At 41.0% G+C, this 19,241-nt stretch overlaps 1 non-coding gene and 1 pseudogene across 1 annotated transcript; both read right to left on the reverse strand.

Annotated features, from left to right (window-relative positions):
• Positions 1-314: 314 nt before the first annotated feature.
• LOC148003226 (5.8S ribosomal RNA) lies at positions 315-467 on the reverse strand. Its single transcript, XR_015630034.1, has one exon. It is a non-coding gene; the product is annotated as a 5.8S ribosomal RNA (ribosomal RNA).
• A 520-nt stretch (positions 468-987) lies between these two features.
• Positions 988-1,872, reverse strand: LOC148003227 (18S ribosomal RNA; annotated as a pseudogene; the record flags this gene model as incomplete).
• Positions 1,873-19,241: the final 17,369 nt, after the last annotated feature.

The following is a 19,241-nucleotide window of genomic DNA, read 5'->3' on the forward strand; positions in this document are numbered from 1 at the left end:
CGACCGGCCCACGCCGACGTGTCCACATGGTGGGGAGAGCGGGCTAGGACGGGAGCGGGAGCAGCGGAGCAAGCAGGAAGGAGCCACGAGGAGGGTGGCCGGCACGTGGCGCCAGTGGATGGGGAGGATGAGGCCCGCCCAGACCCACCGGGTGTGGACGACGGCCGGACGCCGCCCACGTCTGAACTTCGGGAGACCGAGGGCCTAGGGGAGCCCTGTGAGCAGAGTCCCAGCCGCGCAACGCGCCCATCCCCCGCCCCCCCCCCCCCCCGCAGCGGCGCAAAACCTCAGGGGGGCGGAAATTGATCCTCAAGCGACTCTCAGACAGGTGTAGTCCTGGGAGGAACCGGGGGCCGCAAGTGGGTTCGAAGTGTCCATGATCAATGTGTCCTGCAATTCACATTAATTCTCGCAGCTAGCTGCGTTCTTCATTGACGCACGAGCCAAGTGACCCACCTCTAAGAGTTGTATCGGTATCTGGGGTGTGAGCGGACTTGTATGGGTGCTAACAAGGGCACCAGCTCACCCGCCCGCCCCTGCTGCACCGGAAGAGAGGGGCCAAAGGCGAGGTGGTTCCACCTCAGGCCGGCCAGCAGGAAACTAAAGGATGCAAGTGAAAAGAAAGAAAAGACAGGGTCAGGAACGGAAAGGCAGGACACAGGAGACATGGGACGCCGCGAACCCAGCACACAGCGGCCCCGGGCAAGGGAGGCGCTGTCGGCGGCGGCGGAGGCAGAGGCGGGCGCACGAAGGTGAGGACTGAGGCAGAGGAGGGAGGGAGAGAGAGAGAACGGAGGAGGTCCCTTGACGGACCAGAACCGACACCCTCCCCGCACCGCTCCGTAACAATCCCCTCCTTTCCCGAAATGTTCACTTGGCTGGCCGGCTGTGGCACGTGCCACGTTGGCGTCCCGGGACGCGTCCCGGTGAGAGGAGTGACTCACACAGGCCCAAGAAAGGACCAGACACCCCCTCGGCCTTCTCCATTAATGATCCTTCCTCTGGTTCACCTACAGAAACCTTGTTATGAATTTTACTTCCTCTAGATAATCAAGTTTGACCATCTTCTCAGCCCACCGACAGGGCCATGGGCCTATCAGGCCTCACTAAACCATCCAATCTGTAGTAGCGAAGGGCAGTGTGTACAATGGGCAGGGACTTAATCAATGCAAGCTTATGACCTGCACTTACTGGGAATTCCTCTTTCATGGGGAATAATTGTAATCCCCGATCTCAGTCAGGAATGAGGTTCAATGGGTTACCCGCGCCTGCAGGCATAGGGTAGGCACAGGCTGAGCCAGTCAGTGTGGTGCACGTGCAGCCCAGGACATCTAAGGGCATCACAGACCTGTTATTGCTCAATCTCAGGTGGCTGAACACCACTTATCCCTCTAAGAAGTTGGGGGACGCCGACTGCTCGGGGGTCGCATAAATAGTTAGCATGCCAGAGTCTTGTTCGTTATCGGAATTAACCAGACATATCGCTCTACCAACTAAGAAAGGCCATGCACCACCACCCACGGAATCGAGAAAGAGCTATCAATCTGTCAATCCTGTCTGTGTCCGGGCCGGAGTGAAATTAAGCTGCAGGCTCCACTCCTGGTGGTGCCCTTCTGTCAATTCCATTGTTTCAGTTTTGCAACCATACTCCCCCTGGGACCCAAAGACTTTGGTTTCCCAGAAGCTGCTTGACTATCATGGGAATAACACCGCTGCATCACCAGTCGGCATTTGTTTAGTTATGTACCCCCATTTGTTTTTCTTTTTCTTTCTCCATTTCTCTTTCTTTTTCTTTCATTGGGGGAGGGGATGTTTTTAATTCACATTTTAAATATTATCCCTTTTCCTGATTTGTCCTCTAGAGACCAGCTATTATTTCCCCTCATGCCTCCTGTTCTATGAGGGCAGTTCTTCAGTCACCCACTCACTCCTTCCAACCTGCCCATTCTGACAGTTCCCTACACTGGGGCATCAAGCCTTGACAGGACCAAGGCCATTTGCTCCCATTGGTGCCTGAAAAAGATATCCTCTGCTTCATATGCAGATGGAGCCATAGACTCATCCTTGTGTATTCTTGGGATGGTTGTTTAGTCCATGGAAGATCGAGGGCAGGGGTTTGGTTGGTTGATATTGTTCTTCTTATGGGGTGGCAAACCCCTTCAACTACTTCAGTTCTTTCTGTAACTGCTCTTTTTGGAACCTTGTTCTCAGTTCAATGCTGGACTGCAAGCATTCGCTCACCCTTCTGCCCTCCCTCTCTTCTTCCCTCCCTCCCCACACGGTTTTATGTTTGTATGTTTGTGTGTTTGTGTGTTTCTGTGTATGTGTGTGTCTATTGTCTGTGTGTCTGTCTGTATGTCTTTCTAAGTGAATGTCACTTTTCTTTTCTTAGATAAAGTGATGAGATAAAAGTCTTACCCAAGCTATGCAAATAAGTCCTTTAGGCTGAGGCCAGAGTATTTTTTCCCTCTCTTCTACTATTTATAGACCTAATACTAGGAGCTTCTAGCCTCCATGTAATCCAACCTTCCAAGCTGACTGATTCAATGTGGTTTCTGTTGGCATCTTCATGAGTTGTTCTGCTTGGACTCACATTAACTTGGACAATGTGTTACAATCTTCTGGATCCTTCTAATTCTCCAGCTTTTTCTATTTTCCCCAGTGAATAGTTTGTTCTCTCAGAACCTGAATCTGTATAATCATGTCCAGAAAACTTCCGTAAACACATGCCACACACCACAACTTCTCTTTCTTACTCTACTTCTCTCTGTCTTTCTTTTGTCTATTTTTGTCTCTCTTTCTCTACTCTTGTGTATTCTCTTGTTCCTAAGCTGTTCTCATGTGAATTGGGCATATTTTATCTATGATACATTCTGTCACTTTTTTCTTTGAATTTCTACTTTATCTGGCCCTCAACTATATGACACTTTCGAACATGGCTACTTCCTTATATAAACTAACCTTACAATGTACAATCATTTTGCTAATATTTATCTACCTAGTTCTTACCTGGACCTATTGGTTGTAAAGAATTAACCTTTTGGATGCCTATATTTATGGCAGAATCTTTCTGGCCTTTCATATATGATGTCCTGTGTCTCAAAGATGAGGGTATTAGAATAAAATTATTCTACACATTTTCTAGAAGGTTGAAAGATTCAACTTAAGTCTTACATTATGATCCCATTAGCAGCCATCAGTCCAAAACAAAAAATCACTAAAACAAATCATAGTTGCATCAGGTAGGGTGGAAGATATCCCAGTGATTAAGCAGGCAGGAAATGTAAGAGAGACATGGGAAGAAGATTGTTTATTGGTCTATATTTATGGCTTGCTCAGCCTGTGTTTTTATAAAAGCTAGAACAATAAACCCAAGAGTGGGACAACCTACAGTGAGCTGGGCCCTCCAACAAAATTATTGATCAAAAAATTGCCCACAGGCTTTTTCATAGGACAATCTTATGAAGAATTTTTTCTCAGTTAAGATTTCTTCTTCCAAGTTATCTCTAGTATTATATCACATTGAAAAAAAACCTTCCTGTATAGTTTGTAGGTGAGAGTTTGTGGATGTATATCTCTAAGCTTGTGTATTGAAGTGATATCATTAAATTTTTTACAAAAGAATGGCTAATAATAACCTATGTGTGTGTGTTTCTTTAATCCGGCAGGCTTTCGCCCGATTCTCGGTACCGTGTCGGTGCGGGCATTGGGCAGTGACAGTGTATGTCAGTGAAATTATGTGTGTATATGTGGTTCTGCATGCCCACAGATATTATATGTATCATAATAGGGTACTAAAGAGGACAATGACTTAATCTAAAGAAATGCTTTAGATTATAGCACATACCAGCAAGAAAACATTCCTTTTTTGGCATGTGGTAGCAATTGGGCTTGCAAAAATAAATTATGAAATTTACTAGGAAGAGTGAAATAGCTCAGTAGGTAAAGATATTTGTTGCCAAGGCTGCTAACCTTGGTTTGGTCCTTGGGATATACACAATGAAAGGAGGAAATGAATGCCATAAATTGTACTCCGTCATCCTGTATCCCTGTACATATGTGTGTTCCATTTCTCCCATTTCTGAAGCAAGAAAAAAATTACATACATGGAATTTCTGCCTAGTACTACAGAGCAACAGAACATAATATTGAGAATTAAAAAAAGAATACATACATAGTTCATATGAAGGCAACTTGGTCTTGCAGACATAAGCTAAACAACTCCTGGATACTATAAGTTCAGACTCATGAACATGTATTACTCAGATTGGTGAATAAAAAACTTAAATATGGGGCATGTAGATTCCAGAGACTTTTCCACAGTGGAATTGTGTAACCAGGGTGATCAGACAATAGCACTTGTATTTGTATCACTTAGATTTAAAGGGACCTTTCCATGCATGGTGGAGGAATAGGCATCTACACTCTAATGTACTATATGTAACTAGAGAAATAAAGCAAAATGTTCTCCTTTATAACCAAATCAGGAATACTACTAGGAGATTCCAGGTTTCTTAGTCACATCGTGAAATAGAATCAAGTGACCTTGTTCCAATATGATATTCTTCATTCTTTCTGAGATATGAGGTAGAGGATGAAAGAAAATACCCCAACAACTTGGGTTTAGGGTAATATATTAGTTAAAAATGTCAAGTGTATGAGTCCAAGGGGATCTGACATCCATCAGGAGTCATGGAATACTTCCACTGGATTCTCCACAGTGGTTGCCTGTGTAGGATTTAGTTGCTGTATCAGCACTCATTTTTCAAATGTAGAAGACATCAAAATATAGACAAGAGGGATCATCCTCATATTCAGTTACAAAGCACCCCCACAAGTTTTCTATTGTCTTACTTGGAAAGGATAAATTTAAAAGAGTAAAACAATATTTTTATACTCTAGGAAAAAGCTTGTGTCAAAGAAACAAAACAACAATTAAAGGCAAAAGTCTATGTTTTTCCATAGAGTGACTATAAGGAAAAGAAGTACACTTTAAGCAGCAATTGTTGTTATCTTCTTCAAATTTATGGAGCATGGATGTTATAAAATGGATGATAAGATAGAATAACAATATAGGGTTAGAAGTTAATTGAGAGAGGAGCAGAAATTAAAATCAAAGCAGCTCAGAGCATCAAAGAAGCCCGTGGTAAAACCAAATCTGCAGCAACACAATTGTAAGCAATACCCATTATGGAAAATTAAAAGACAATTCAAAAGGCACATTAGTGTATATGATGGACACTTTTGTCAACTTGGATTTAGATGCCTCTAAATCTAGAGGGGTTTTTCTCCTATTTTTGTTCCCCTTCAGAAATATGAAGTAGATTGAATAATTTTACCCTCTTTGTCCTAGTAAAAAAAAAATAAGGCCAAAAAATAATTTAAATTGTAAATATGTGTTTGTGTGTGGGGGGGTTGTTTCTTTATTAAATTATGTGTGAATATTTGCCTGCATAGGGTTGCCTATGGAGGCTAGAAAAGGAAGGGTATTGGGTCCCTGAAACTGAAACTGATTATGAGTCCTCTTTTTCTTTGAAGTCTTCTTCAAAAGTAGTACATGTTCTTAACTTCTCCGTCAACTCTCCAGTCTCCTGTAAAAATAAGTTAAAAAAATGATTTCTGTTGCCTAAAGACAAGGAGGCTTCCTAGTGTCCACGAGTTCGTGGTGCCGTTTTCATGTCCAGGTTCCACTGCATTTGAACGTTGTCGCTGCCTCCCCCACCCCCCCGCCCCCGCAAGAATGGCAGTGTTCCGGTGTCCTCTTTTCTCAAAATGAGTTAATTCCACCGGATCTGGATGTTGCCGCTGACTCTCCCGGGAGAATGACAGGGTTCGAGTATCCTCTTTTCTCAAATAAAATGTTTTAACTTAAAAAAAAAAAAAGACAAGGAGGCTGAATGAATATAATGATTCTGAGGTTATTTTTAAAGATGAAGTTCATTATGATAGACAATGGGCATAATATATCTAAAACTAAGAAGAGATAAAGTGCAAACAATAAGGAACAGTGTGCTGTATGAGAGATATTGCAGGGTAAAAAATGACATGAAACTTTCTAAAGAGGCTTAGAGTCTGCTTATAAGGTCTTTATGTGTACTTTATGTGTACAGTTTGTGTGGGGCACATGTGTCTGCAGTTGCATGTCCACAGGTGTGAATAAGGAGGTCAAAGGTCAATACTGGGCATCATTCTCAGTCACTCTCTACTGTATTGATTTTGTGACATGGTCTCAAGCTGACCATGGAATTACCAATTTAGCTAGACTGGGGCTCTGTCAAGCCATAGGGTTTCTTTCTTCTCCATTTCACAGGCACCAGGATGATTAGCTTGGAACACAGTCCCATGACTTTTTACATGTTCTCTGGAGACTGCACTCAGATCCTCATGCATGTATCAGAAATAATTTAGCAGAGGTGCTACCTCTTTCTGGCAGTGGCCATGTATCTGCTACAAGGAATAGCATATGAGTGCTTCAGTGACAGGATTCTACTGTGGCAAGTCCATGGAAACCACTTCTCAGTTGACAAGGTAAATTTGGTGGCCTTTATATTTAGTACCAAGTTTGCATGCCCTACAAGCTCTCCTTTCCTTCATTGTACTGCATATAGTCATTAGCAAAATTGTATCACTTCATCAGTCATGGACAAGGCCATCTGGAGTCACACAGGCTAAGTCACTGTGGATGATTCTACGTTTTTCTCAAAACTCTTTCAAGGGATAAAATGTTCTTCACCTCTTTTTGTATCTATCAATCCTCCAGATGTTACCATAAATCCTGGGAATTTGAGACTTATAATCATATCTGTAGAGAAGTACCCAGTCACACTGAGCAAGTCTGTGTCAGTTGTGGAGAGAGGTAGGTCCTGCTTACATAACTGTTTTTAAGAAGCTATAGCTGATCAGTAGAGACATGGAAAATGCAGAGATTATGTTGGATTGATAGAGACTTGAAAATGGCTCTTAGAATGATTACATCTTACAAAGATCTATATATTAGAAAAATGTCTAGAAGATCTGCTTTGTAAAATGAACTTCTCTGTCTGCAATTAAAAGGGAATTATGATAGGAGATAATAACTAGAGATAGTTTACCAACAAATGTTTATTTCGGCCTCTCACCATGCATAACTATGTAACCATGTTTGCTACCAGACTGGTATGTCTTCTTGTTTACAGGACAAGCCTGGCCAGACATCTATTTTGTCTTGCTGAAATTGTGCTTTTTAATGCTAAATAAGTTTAGGTGGTGACTGATCCTAGGAATGGGAGAAAGAGGAAGGGGAACTATTGGGAGATTTGTGTAAAGATAGAGCTTTTGAAAAGTGGATATTATGATTTCTTTTAATAATGTAAGCAATGATATCACTGCTTGGGTAAGCACAATTGTTATTGTATAAATATAGAAGGCTCAAGTTATTTGTGGCCACTTGCCTGAAAATCAAAAGGTGGTCAGTGTCTTCACTTTTGTTAACTCCCCTTCTCCATCTCAGGACCTAAACATTATAGCTAGAACTGGCATTGGCATCTTCTTGGTTCCTAAATTTTGATTTTTTAAAAATTTTTATTAGATATATTTCTTTACTTCCATTTCAAACATTATTCCCCTTCCCAATTTCCTGTATATAAGCCCCCATTCCCTCCCATCCCCCTCCCCCATACAGATATTCCCCCTATACATCCACTTTATCCCCCCCATATTCCCCTACACTGGTGGTCCAACCTTGGCAAGACCAGGGGCTTCCCCTTCCCCTGGTGCCCCAACAAGTCTATTCGCTGCTATATATGTGGTTGGAGCCCTGGATTATTCCATGTATAGTCTTTCTTTACTGGTTTAGGCCCTGGAAGCTCTGTTTGGTTGGCATTGTTGTTTTGATGGGGTTGCATGCTCCTTCAACTGTTTCAATATTTCGTCTAATTCCCTCCAAGGGTCTTGTTCTCAGATCAGTGGTTTGTTGCTATCATTGACTTCTGTATTGGACATGCTCTGGATGTGTCTCTCAGGAGATGTCTATATCCGGTTCCTTTCAAGATGCATTTTATTACTTCATCAATCGTATCTAGTATACATATATACATATATATGTACATATATATATATACATATATATACATATTCATATATATACATATAATATATACATATATACATATTCATATATATACATATAATATATATATATATATATATATATATATATATATATATATATATATCCTCTTTTAAGGAGTGGGAGCATCTGAATTTTGGTCATCCGTCTTCTTGAGCTTCCTGTGGTCTGTGGATTGCATCTTGGGTAATTCGAGCTTTTTGGATAATATCCACTTATCAATGAGTGCATACCAAGTGTGTTTTCCTGTGATTGAGTAACCTCACTCAGGATGATATTTTCTAATTCATTCCATTTGCCTATGAATTTCATGAAGTCATTGTTTTTGATAGCTGAGTAGTACTCCATTGAGTAGATGTACCACTTTTTTGAATCCATTCCTCTTTTGAAAGGCATATGGGTTCATTCCAGCTTCTGGCTATTATAAAGAAGGCTGATATGAACATAGTGGAGCATGTGTTTTTGTTGTATGTTGGAACATCTTTCGGTATTTGCCTAAGAGAGGTATAGCTGGGTTCTCAGGTAGTGCAATCTCCAATTTTCTGAGGAAACTCCAGCCTGATTTCCAAAGTGGTTGGTCTAGTTTGCAATCCCACCAACAATGGAAGAGTGTTCCTCTTGCTCCACATCCTCCCCAGCATTTGCTGTTAACTGATTGTTTTATTTTAGCTTTTCTGAATGGTGTGAGGTAGAGTTTCAGGGTTGTTTTGATTTGCATTTCCCTGATGACTAAGGATGTTGAACATTTCTTTAGCTGTTTTTTGGCCATTCAATAATCCTCAGCTGAGAATGATTTGTTTAGCTCTGTACCCCATTTTTAATAGGGTTATTTCACTCTCTGGATTCTAACTTCTTGAGTTCTTTGTATGTTTTAGATATTAGCCCTGTATCAGATGTAAGATTGGTAAAGATCTTTTCCCAATCTGTTGGTTGCCATTTCATCCTATTGATAGTGTCTTTAGCTTTACAAAAGCTTTGCAGCTTTATGAGGTCCCATTTGTCGATTCTTGATATTAGAGCATGAGCCATTGGCGTTTTGTTCAGGAAATTCTGCCCAGTGCCCATGTGTTCAAGACACTTCCCCATTTTTTCTTCTCTTAGTGTGGGTCTATCTGGTTTGATGTGGAGGGCCTTGATCCCCTTGGACTTAAGCTTTGTACATGGTAATACGAATGGATCAATTTTCATTCTTCTACATGCTGACCTCCAATTATACCAGCACCATTTGTTGAAAATGTTATCTTTCTGCCAGTGGATGGTTTTAGCTCCTTTGTCAAAGATCAAGTGACTATAGATGTGTGGGTTTATTTCTGGGTCTTCAATTCTATTCCACTGATCTATCTGTATGTCTCTGTACCAATCCCATACAGTTTTTATGACAATTGCTCGGTAATACTGCTTGAAGTCAGGGATGGTGATTCTCACAGAAGTTCTTTTAATGTTGAGTATAGTTTTCGCTATCCTGGGTTTTGCAAATTGCTCTTTTTATCTCTATAAAGAATTCAGTAGGGATATTGATGGAGATTGTATTGAATCTATAGATTGTTTTGGCAAAATGGCCATTTTACTATATTAATCCTGCCAATCCATGAGCATGGAAGACCTTTCCATCTTCTCAGTTCTCCTCAATTTTTTTCTTAAGAGACTTGAATTTCTTGTCATGCAGATCTTTCGTTTGCTTGGTTAAAGTCACTCCAAGATATTTTATATCACTTGGGAATATTGTGAAGGGTGTCATTTCCTTAATTTTTTTCTCAGCCTGTTTATCCTTTGAGTAGAAGAAGGCTACTGAATTGTTTGAGTTAATTTTATACCCCAGAACTTTGCTGAAGTTGTTTGTCAGGTTAAGTAGTTCTCTGGTGGAACTTTTAGGGAGACTTAACTATACTATCATATCATCTGCAAATAGTGATAATTTGATTTCTTCCTTTCAAATTTGTATCCCTTTGACCTCTTTTCACTGTCTGATTGCTCTGGCTATGACTTGGACTATTAGATTGAATAAGTAGGGAGAGAGTGGGCAATCTTGTTTAGTTACTGATTTTAGTTGGATTGCTTCAATTTTCTCTCCATTTAGTTTGATGTTAGCTCCTGGTTTGCTGTATATTGCTTTTACTATATGCAGATAAGGAACTTGAATTCCTGATTTTTCCAGGACTTTTATTATGAAAGGGTGTTGAACTTTGTCAAATGCTTTTTCAGCATCTAATCAAATGACCATGTCATTCTTATCTTTGGGTTAGTTTATATAGTGGATTACATTGATGGAGTTTTGTATATTAAACAATCCCTGCATCCCTGGAATGAAGCCTACTTGATTATGATGGATGATCATTTCGATGTGTTCTTGAATTCCCTTTGCAAGACATTCATGAGTATTTTTGCATCAATAATCATAAGGGAAATTGGTCTGAACTTCTTTTTCTTGGTTGGGTCTTTGTGTGGTTTCAGTATAAGATTAATTGTATAATCTTATTATACAATTTTTAACTCATAGAAGGAATTTAGGTGTACTCCATCTGTTTCAATTCTGTAGAATAGTTTGAACAGTATTAGTATGAGGTCTTCTGTGAAGGTCTGGTAGAATTCAGACCTGGATCCATCTGGACCTGGGCTCTTTTTGGTTGGGAGACTCTTAATAACAATAACTGCTTCTATTTCTTTAGGAGTTATGGGGGTGTTTAAATGGTTTATTTGCTCCTGATTTAGCTTTGGTACCTGCTATCTGTCTAGAAAATTGTCCATTTCCTCCAGATTTTCCAGTTCTGTTGAATATAGGCTTTTGTAGTAGGATCTAATTTTTTAAAAAATTTCTTCACATGCTGCTGTTATGACTCCCTATTCATTTCTGATTTTGTTAATTTGGATACACTCTCTGTGACCTCTGGTTAGTCTAAGGGTTTATCTATCATGTAGATTTTCTCAAAGAACCAGCTCCTGGTTTTGCTGATTCTTTGTATACTCATTTTTGTTTGTACTTGGTTGATTTCAGCTCTGATTGTGATTATTTCCTGCCTTCTACTCCTCTTGTGTTTATTTATTTCTTTTTGTTCTAGAGCTTTTAGGTGTGCTGTCAACAGTGGGCCTTAAATTGGGGGTTAGTGATCTGGAGGGGGTTTCTGGGTCTCCTTGGGTATTCCATTGTCTTCATAGGTGATATCTTCTGTCCTAATGTGGTCTTCATCTGGTTGGCTGTTTTAACACCTACATCTAAGGAGAGACCTCCTTAGTTGGATGAGGGGAGGTGGAGTAAGGGGAGAGGCAGGTGGAAGCTCCTTTGTTTTTTTAATGGAGTCCTGCCCTGGGGGGAGAGAGAGGAGCAGACAGTCTGTTTAGTATCTCCTTTGAAGCTTTGGGGGTTTTCTGCATCAGCTCAGCGACAGGGTACCTTGCCTAGGTGATACAGGACTTAGAAGTTTGACCACACTTACCCCACACTGCCTCAGGGTGGGTGTTGGGCTGTGGAAAGCTGAAAGAACACTGCGGGGGGGGGGGGGTTCGAGGGGGGTGCGGGTGCAGGAACTGAGGAATTTTTTTTTAATGTTGTGTTTTTGTGTGTGTCAGTGAACTGTCTGTTACAGAAAAGAGGAGAAACGGTTTGTCCAATGGGAACATTCCCTTGGCCTATCAGCCTTGGGGGATTCCACAGAAGTCCAAAACGTTAAGCCTTCCTGCAGATTAAAGAACAAGCAGGTGCCCTGTGGCTTTAAGTGTCTGCTGCTTTACCAGGTTAGAAAGGGAGTCTGCCAAAACTGATTGCAGGCTGTTTGCAGGCTGTCAGGATTTAGACAGGGGCTAGAGGGACCTTCAGCCAACTCCAGAGAGTAGCTCTGGCCAGGAGCCTTCAGCTGCCCCTTCAGATTGACCTAAGCTTGAGATGGTGCTGACTGAAAACTCAGCAGGAAAAGATAGGTTGCTAATCTCCAGAGTTGGGGGAGGTGACTCACCTTCCTGCACTGCAGTTTTGTTGATCATTGTTCAAGCACTACATTGTAGGGCTCTGGTGCCAGAGTGCTCTCAGCAGTGATCTCTGACCAGGCTGGCTAGTTGTGTGGGTACAGGTAAAGGGAGAAAGATCTCAGGCAGGGAGGGGGAACATTTTTTTGCCACCCCAACTGCCAATCCTTCTCCTTACCCCCACTGCCTGCCACTTTGGTTACCTGGGCTGGGCTGAACCAGCCTGGGACTGACTAGCCAGTGAGGAGTGCAAGGGAGATTCTGGCAGTGATGATTTCTGGAGAGCAGATCTCATCTCCAAGTGACAGAGTAACAGCTCTTATAACAGAAGCTCATAGACAATGGAATAATTCCTGCACGCCTTTCATTGTGCTTAAACAGTTTTGTGAATGAGTCAGTGTCTGACAGAAGGTACTTCCTATTGGTTTGTCCTGAGAGCTTGGGAAGACCTCCTCATTAACTTATTTGTAGGTGTGGTCCTGCTTCTACCTCTGATCTGTCTTGAGCCTACATGACCTGTGCTGAAGGGACTTGCAGCATTGCCCTACATGACTGCTCTGTCTCAAACCTCTGTAAAGGGGTCTTTGGGGGGACCTGTTATCCTAGGAAATTGGGAAGGCACCAGCAGTCCCCTTTAAGTGTCCTGGGGATTCAACCTATCTCCAGCAGGAATCAGGGTACATTTCACTGCCTGCCCCTCTAGCGAATTACATTGATGGATTTCCATATATTGACCCATCTCTGCATCCTTGGGATGAAATCTACTTCATCATGATGGATTATTATTTTGATGGTTGCTTGGATTTGGTTTGTAAGAATTTTATTGAGTATTTTTGCTTTGATATTCATGAGGGAAATTGCTCTGAAGTTCTCTTTCTTTCTTGTTTTTTTGTGTGGTTTAGGTATAAGCATTGTTGGTATCAAGTGTTGCCTTTAGCAGTAACACCATACAGTCCCAGAGGATGTTTTGGCTCAAGTCTCACCTCCACCTGGACATCTTTACCTCACAGTACAAATAAAAGCAGACTCCCTCCACCCTCACTCTCCTTTCTGTTCTTTCTCCGGCCCCTTCCCCTTGTATTCCCCTTGTATTCAATTAAATCTAACCAGAAGGAACCGTGTTGGTATTGGTTTGGTGTGCTCTTTCTGGATGGTCGCAGCCAATATTTAATGGCAGCAAGCATAATTATGGTTTCATAGAAGGAATTGGGTAGTGTTCCTTCTTTTTCTATTTTGTGGAATAGTTTGCACCATATTGGTATGACATTTTCTATGAAGGTCTCATAGAATTCTGCACTAAACACATCTGGTCCTGGGCCTTATTTGGTTGGGAGACTTTTAATAAGACTTTTCTATTTCTTTAGTAGTTATGGGACTGTTTACATGCTTTGTGTGATCCTGACTTAACTTTGGTACCTGGTATCTGTCTAGAAAATTATCCATTCAATACAGATTTTCCAGTATTGTTGAATATAAGCTTTTGTAGTAGGATCTGATTATTTTCTGAATTTCCTCAGATTCTCTTGTTATGTCTTACTTTTCATTTCTGATTTGTTAATTTGGATACTCTGTGCCCTCTGGTTAGCCAGGCTAAGAGTTTATTATCTATCTTGTTGATGTTCTCAAAAAACCAGCTCCAACTTTTGTTGATTCTTTGTATATTCCTTTTTTGCTTCTACTTGGTTGATTTCAGCCCTGAGTTTAATACAATATCCTGCCTTCTACTCTTCTTAGGTGCATTTGCTTTTTAGTTCTAGAGGTTTTAGGTGTTCTTTCAAGGTGCTAATGTATGCTCTCTCCAATTTCTTTTTGAGCTGTGAGTTTTCCTCTTAGCACTGCTTTCATTGTGTTCCATAAGTTTGGGTACATTGTACCTTTATTTTCATTAAATCCAAAAAAGTCTTTAATTTATTTCTTTATTTTTTCCATGACCAAGTTATCATTGAGTAGAGTACTATTCAGCTTCCATGTATACGTGAGCTTTCTCTCACTATTGTTGTTATTGAAAACAAGCCTTAGTCCATGGTAATCTGATAGGATGCATGCAATTATTTCAATCTTATATCTGTTGAAGTCTGTTTTGTGAACAATTATATGGTCAGTTCTGGAGAAGGTACCATGAGGTTGTAAGAAGAAGGTATATTCTTTTGTTTTAGGATGAAATGTTCTATTAATATCTGTTAAGTCCATTTGGTTCATAACTTAGGTTAGTTTCTCTATGTCTCTGTTTAATTTCTGTTTCTATGAGCTGTCCGTTGATGAGAGTGGGGTATTGAAATCTCCCACTGTTATTGTATGACATGCAATATATGCTTTGAGCTTCAGTAAGGTTTCTTTTATGATGCAAGTGCCCTTGCATTTGGAGCATAGATATTCAGGACTGGGAGTTCATCTTGTTGGACTTTTCCTTCGATGAATATGAAGTGTCCTTCCTTATCTTTTCTGAAAACTTTTAGTTGAAAGTTGATTTTATTCGATATGAGAATGGCTACTCCAGCTTTTTTCTTTGGACCATTTGCTTGGGAAATTATTTTCCAGCAATTTACTCTGAGGTAATGTCTGTCATTGTCACTTATGTGGGTTTCCTGTTTGCAGCAAATACTTAGTCCTCTTTAAGTATCCATTCTGTTTGTCCATGTGTTTTTATTAGAGAAGTGAGTCCATTGATATTAAGAGATATTAAAGAATAGGATTGTCGTTTCCTGTTTTTTTTTTTTTGGTTGTTATAGGTGGAATTATATTTGTGTATTTCTCTTCCTTTGGTTTTGTTGCAAGAAGATTACTTTTGTGTTTTTTCTAGGGTCAGTTTTCCTCCTTGTGTTTGAGTTTTTGATCTATTATTCTTTGTACGACATAAATACCTATCTTAAAGAAATACAGCATAGCACAGGTAAGGAATAGTAGCCCTTAAAAATGAAACACAGAAATCTCCTGAAGAACTACAGGAAAGCACAAACTAACAGGTAAAGGAATTGAACAAAGTCATCCAGCAATTAGAAATGGAAATAGAGACAATAAAGAAAGCACAAAGGGTGACAACCCTGGAGATAGAAAAAGAAGGAAGGAGATCAGGTGTTAGAAACACAAGTATTTTCAATCAGAAATCAAGAGATAGAGGAGAGAATCTCATCAGCAGAAGATAACAGAAAACACTGACACAACCATCAAAGATAATGTAAAATGCAAAAAGCTCCTAACCCAAAACATTGAGGAAATCCAAGACACAATGAAAAGGTCAACCCTAAGGATAGTAGGTACAGAAGAGAGCTGAGATTTCCAACAGAAATCTCCAGTAAATATCTTCAACAAAATTATACAAGGAAACTTCCCTAAAGAAAAGAAAGACATGCCCATAAACATACAAGAAGTTTACAGAACTCCAAATAGATTGACCAGAAAGGAAATCTGTCCCATCACATAATAGTCAAAACACCAAATGCACAAAACAAAGAATATTAAAAGCAGTAAGGGAAAATATCAAGTAACATATAAAGGTAGACCTATCAGAATTACACCAGACTTCTCACCAGAGACTATTAAAGCCAGAAGATCCTTGGCAGATGTCATACAGACCCTAAGAGAACACAAATTCAGGCAACTCTATCCAGTAAAACTGTCAATTAACAAAGATGGAGAAACCAATATACTCCATGACAAAACCAAATATACAAAGAACCTATGCATGTATTATGTGTATCTAACTATGTGTCAGGCAGACATCTATATACACATGTAAATAAATTACATATTTATTAAATTACTCAAAAACATTTTACAATATTCAAGTAGACATATGTACACATATGCCTAAATATATACACATATACAAGTGTGGCTGGTATATAACCATGGGTTAGGTGTCTTTTTTGCACATCTGTCTTTATAAATGTATGTGGTCTGGGTGTGTGTGTCTGTGTGTGTGTGTGTGTGTGTGTGTGTGTGTGTTTGGCATGTGTGTGATGTGTATATATTTATGTGTGAATGCACACCCTTTTGTGTGGAAACACATGTGAAAGTCAGAGGAAAAGGTCATGTGTAGGTTCTCACCCCTTACCTTGTCCTGGGCAGGCTCTATTGCCATTACCACTGAGTAGTCAAGGCTACCTTGATCAGAAGCATCCAAGAGTTATCTTCTTTTCTCTTTCCACCTTACCATATGACCTGTGGTATTCACATCAACCATGCCCATGCTTATTTCATATGGATTAGTTTTTGATATGGTGGGTGTTTGTGGCAAGGTCTTTTCCTTAATGAATAAAGATTTCAGGGCACCAAACACTGGACATATACTTCCAGTTTAGACTTCCAGGTTGGAGGGAGAAAGAGAGGATGAGAAAAGGGACTTGTGGATTGTTGGATTGTGGGAGAACTTGGGGTAGGAGATATAATGTACTAGAGCCTCCCACTTAGATTTCCGATCACTCAGGATCAGCCACTGAAAGATTTCATTTACTATGGCTTACTAATAAGGATGTTAGTAGTTGTACCCAGTGATTGAATTACCTGTTGATTCTAAACTAAGTTTGTGTGGTGTTTGCCTTTACACAGCTTCTCAACTGATTTCCAGAGATAGGTATAGCACCATTCCCACCCCCGTCCCCACCCCTGCCAGCTGATGAATTTGGATGCTTGAGTCTGAGGATTGTCATGGTAGTGACTTTCTAAAGTAACCTAGCAAATTGGGTGAAGAGATTTCTGGAGCTACAGACCAGAAAGTCTGTCAAGATGAGAACAGCCCACCAGGGCCAAATGACCCATTGGTGCCATGTGACCTGCTGGCACATGGGGTAATATGGGATGGTGCCCTCTTCGGTATTTCATGCTGCAGGTGTTCAAATACAGTTTGAACCAAAATGAGTACTTTGGTATTAAAGCCTAAGTTTAACCAATAACAATATTCCAGCACTGACATTACATTTCTTAGCATAAAGCATCCTATGGGATCTGAATGGTTGGTTCAGAACGAGTTCTCTGTATTTGATCTTTTCACAAGATTCAACCCAACTCCCAGCTCCTTTGGAGGTCACCAACTATACTATAGGCTGTTCTCCCATGGCACGAAACCTGGGCATAAAATGTAAAATGCTATCAGGTTGATTGAAATCACATGAATCCATTTCCTTTCACTTTCCTCTTTGTTCAGCCACTGATGGCTTTTGGTTGTCTTTTTAAGTAGCCATACACATACCACCTTTTACATTGTCTTTTACAGAGAGGCTCTATGTCTCACGTCTGCACAAACCACACCAGGCCAACAGGGCTCCACATGGAGAGGTTTATTGGAATGGTAGAGACAAAGGCCAAGGGGTGAAGAGAGGTAGGAGAGAAAGAGAGGATTAAAAGGGAAGAGAGGAGAGACAAGTGGAAGAGGGCAGAAAGGATCTGCCTTTTATGTGAAATGTGGTGTAACTGTAACATGAAATATATGCTGGAAATGGATGACCGTTGCCTTGACAACATGTGCTCAGGTGACCAGATGATATCATTGCTGGGGGCAAAAGCAGTTCCTGATGCCAACATTTGGAAATTTAGGTCACCAACTGGGACCCTCCTTAGTACCTGTAGCATACCTGTCAAAAAAACTAGATCTAACCATGCAGGGATGGCACCTTGTGTTTGTACCATAGCAGCTGCTGAATAAGAATAAGAAAACCTAACATTTGGGTTGTCTATAATGGTCTTCTCCTCTTATAACATGTCACAGCTCCTACCTTTCAAAGGTTTACAGAATCCCCCTCCCTCCAAGGTTCTTTCCCTTCAGGTACCACTAATAGAAGACTCCACACTACCCTTTCAATCACACCTGCCTTTCCAATCTTCTTTCTCCACCAAATACTAACCACTCCTTATCTCACCCCTGCACTAAAACCTTAGAGGAATTATTACCTCACCCTTCACACATACAGGAGGGCAATTTGCCTCAGACATCTAAACCTGGTATATAGATGGAAGCTCCTTTCTACAAGAAGGAGCCATAAGAGCCAGCTACCCCATAGTGTCAGACACTGAGGCACAGTCCCTTCCTGCTCATACCAACAATCAGTAGGGCAAAGTAGTAGTCCTTACCCATGCCTTTCAACTAGCACAGGGACAAACCCTCAACATCTACACAGATTCTAAACATGCTTTCCATATCATCCTGACCCATGCCACTAACTGGAAGGAGCATGGGGTACTTATGACTAAAGGAGGATCAGTAACTAATGCAAACCAAATTATGGCCATGCTAAAGGCCTCCCATCTCCACACAGCTATTGGATTTGTCCACTGCAGATCCCACCTGACGAATGACTCTATTGTCTCCAAGGGAAACAACAGAGCTGAAGAGGCAGCCAGAGCTGAGGCCCTTAGGGGCCTACACATGTCTCACCCTCCCCAGGACATTCTTACACTGCAACCCACAACCCCACTCTCACTCCCTAACACTCATCAAACTCTGTCCTATCTTCGCCACATCTTTCATCCTAACACCAAGGCATTGTCTTATTTTGTTAAAACCCACCTGAAGCCTACTCCTAAGGACTTAAGTTTTTTAAAATCCATCACTGCCTCTTCCAAAGTCTGTCAAATGTCAGACTTCAACCTCTGGTATTGTAGCACCCCTTTGTCTACCCCTCAGGCCAGAGGTTCCCTTCCTCGAACTGACTGGCAACTTGTCTTTACCCACATGCCAAATGTGCCAAGTACCTTCTAGTTTTGATTGACACATTCTCAGGGTGGGTGGAGGTATATCCCACAACTAACAAAAGGGTTCAGACAGTTTCTGAGCTCCTCTTCCAAGAGATCATCCTCAATTTGGTGTCTCAGCCTCCCTTCAGTGAGACAATGGTTCCGAATTTACTTCCCAAATTTCTCAAATTCTGTCCAAGGCCCTAGACATCACCTGGCATTTTCATATTCCATACCACCCTCAATCTTCAGGTAAGGTAGAAAGAACTAACTGCTCCCTAAAAACCACCCTTGTCAAACTGTCACAGGAACTTAGATTGGGCAAAACTCCTGCCTCTGGCTCATTTAAGGCTACAAGCTCTCCCCAAGTAACCTCTCTTTGTCTCACCTTTCAAACTCATGTATGGATGTCAGTACTAATTCCTGGTCTTTCAAGTAAATGCGCTCCCCTCCTAGACCATTCACTTACCCCATTACTTTGTCACCCCCTTTCTCTCCTATGGAACTT

This window comes from Rattus norvegicus, chromosome 9, assembly GCF_021556685.1.
Source record: "Rattus norvegicus strain SHRSP/BbbUtx chromosome 9, alternate assembly SHRSP_T2T, whole genome shotgun sequence".
NCBI lineage: Eukaryota > Metazoa > Chordata > Mammalia > Rodentia > Muridae > Rattus > Rattus norvegicus.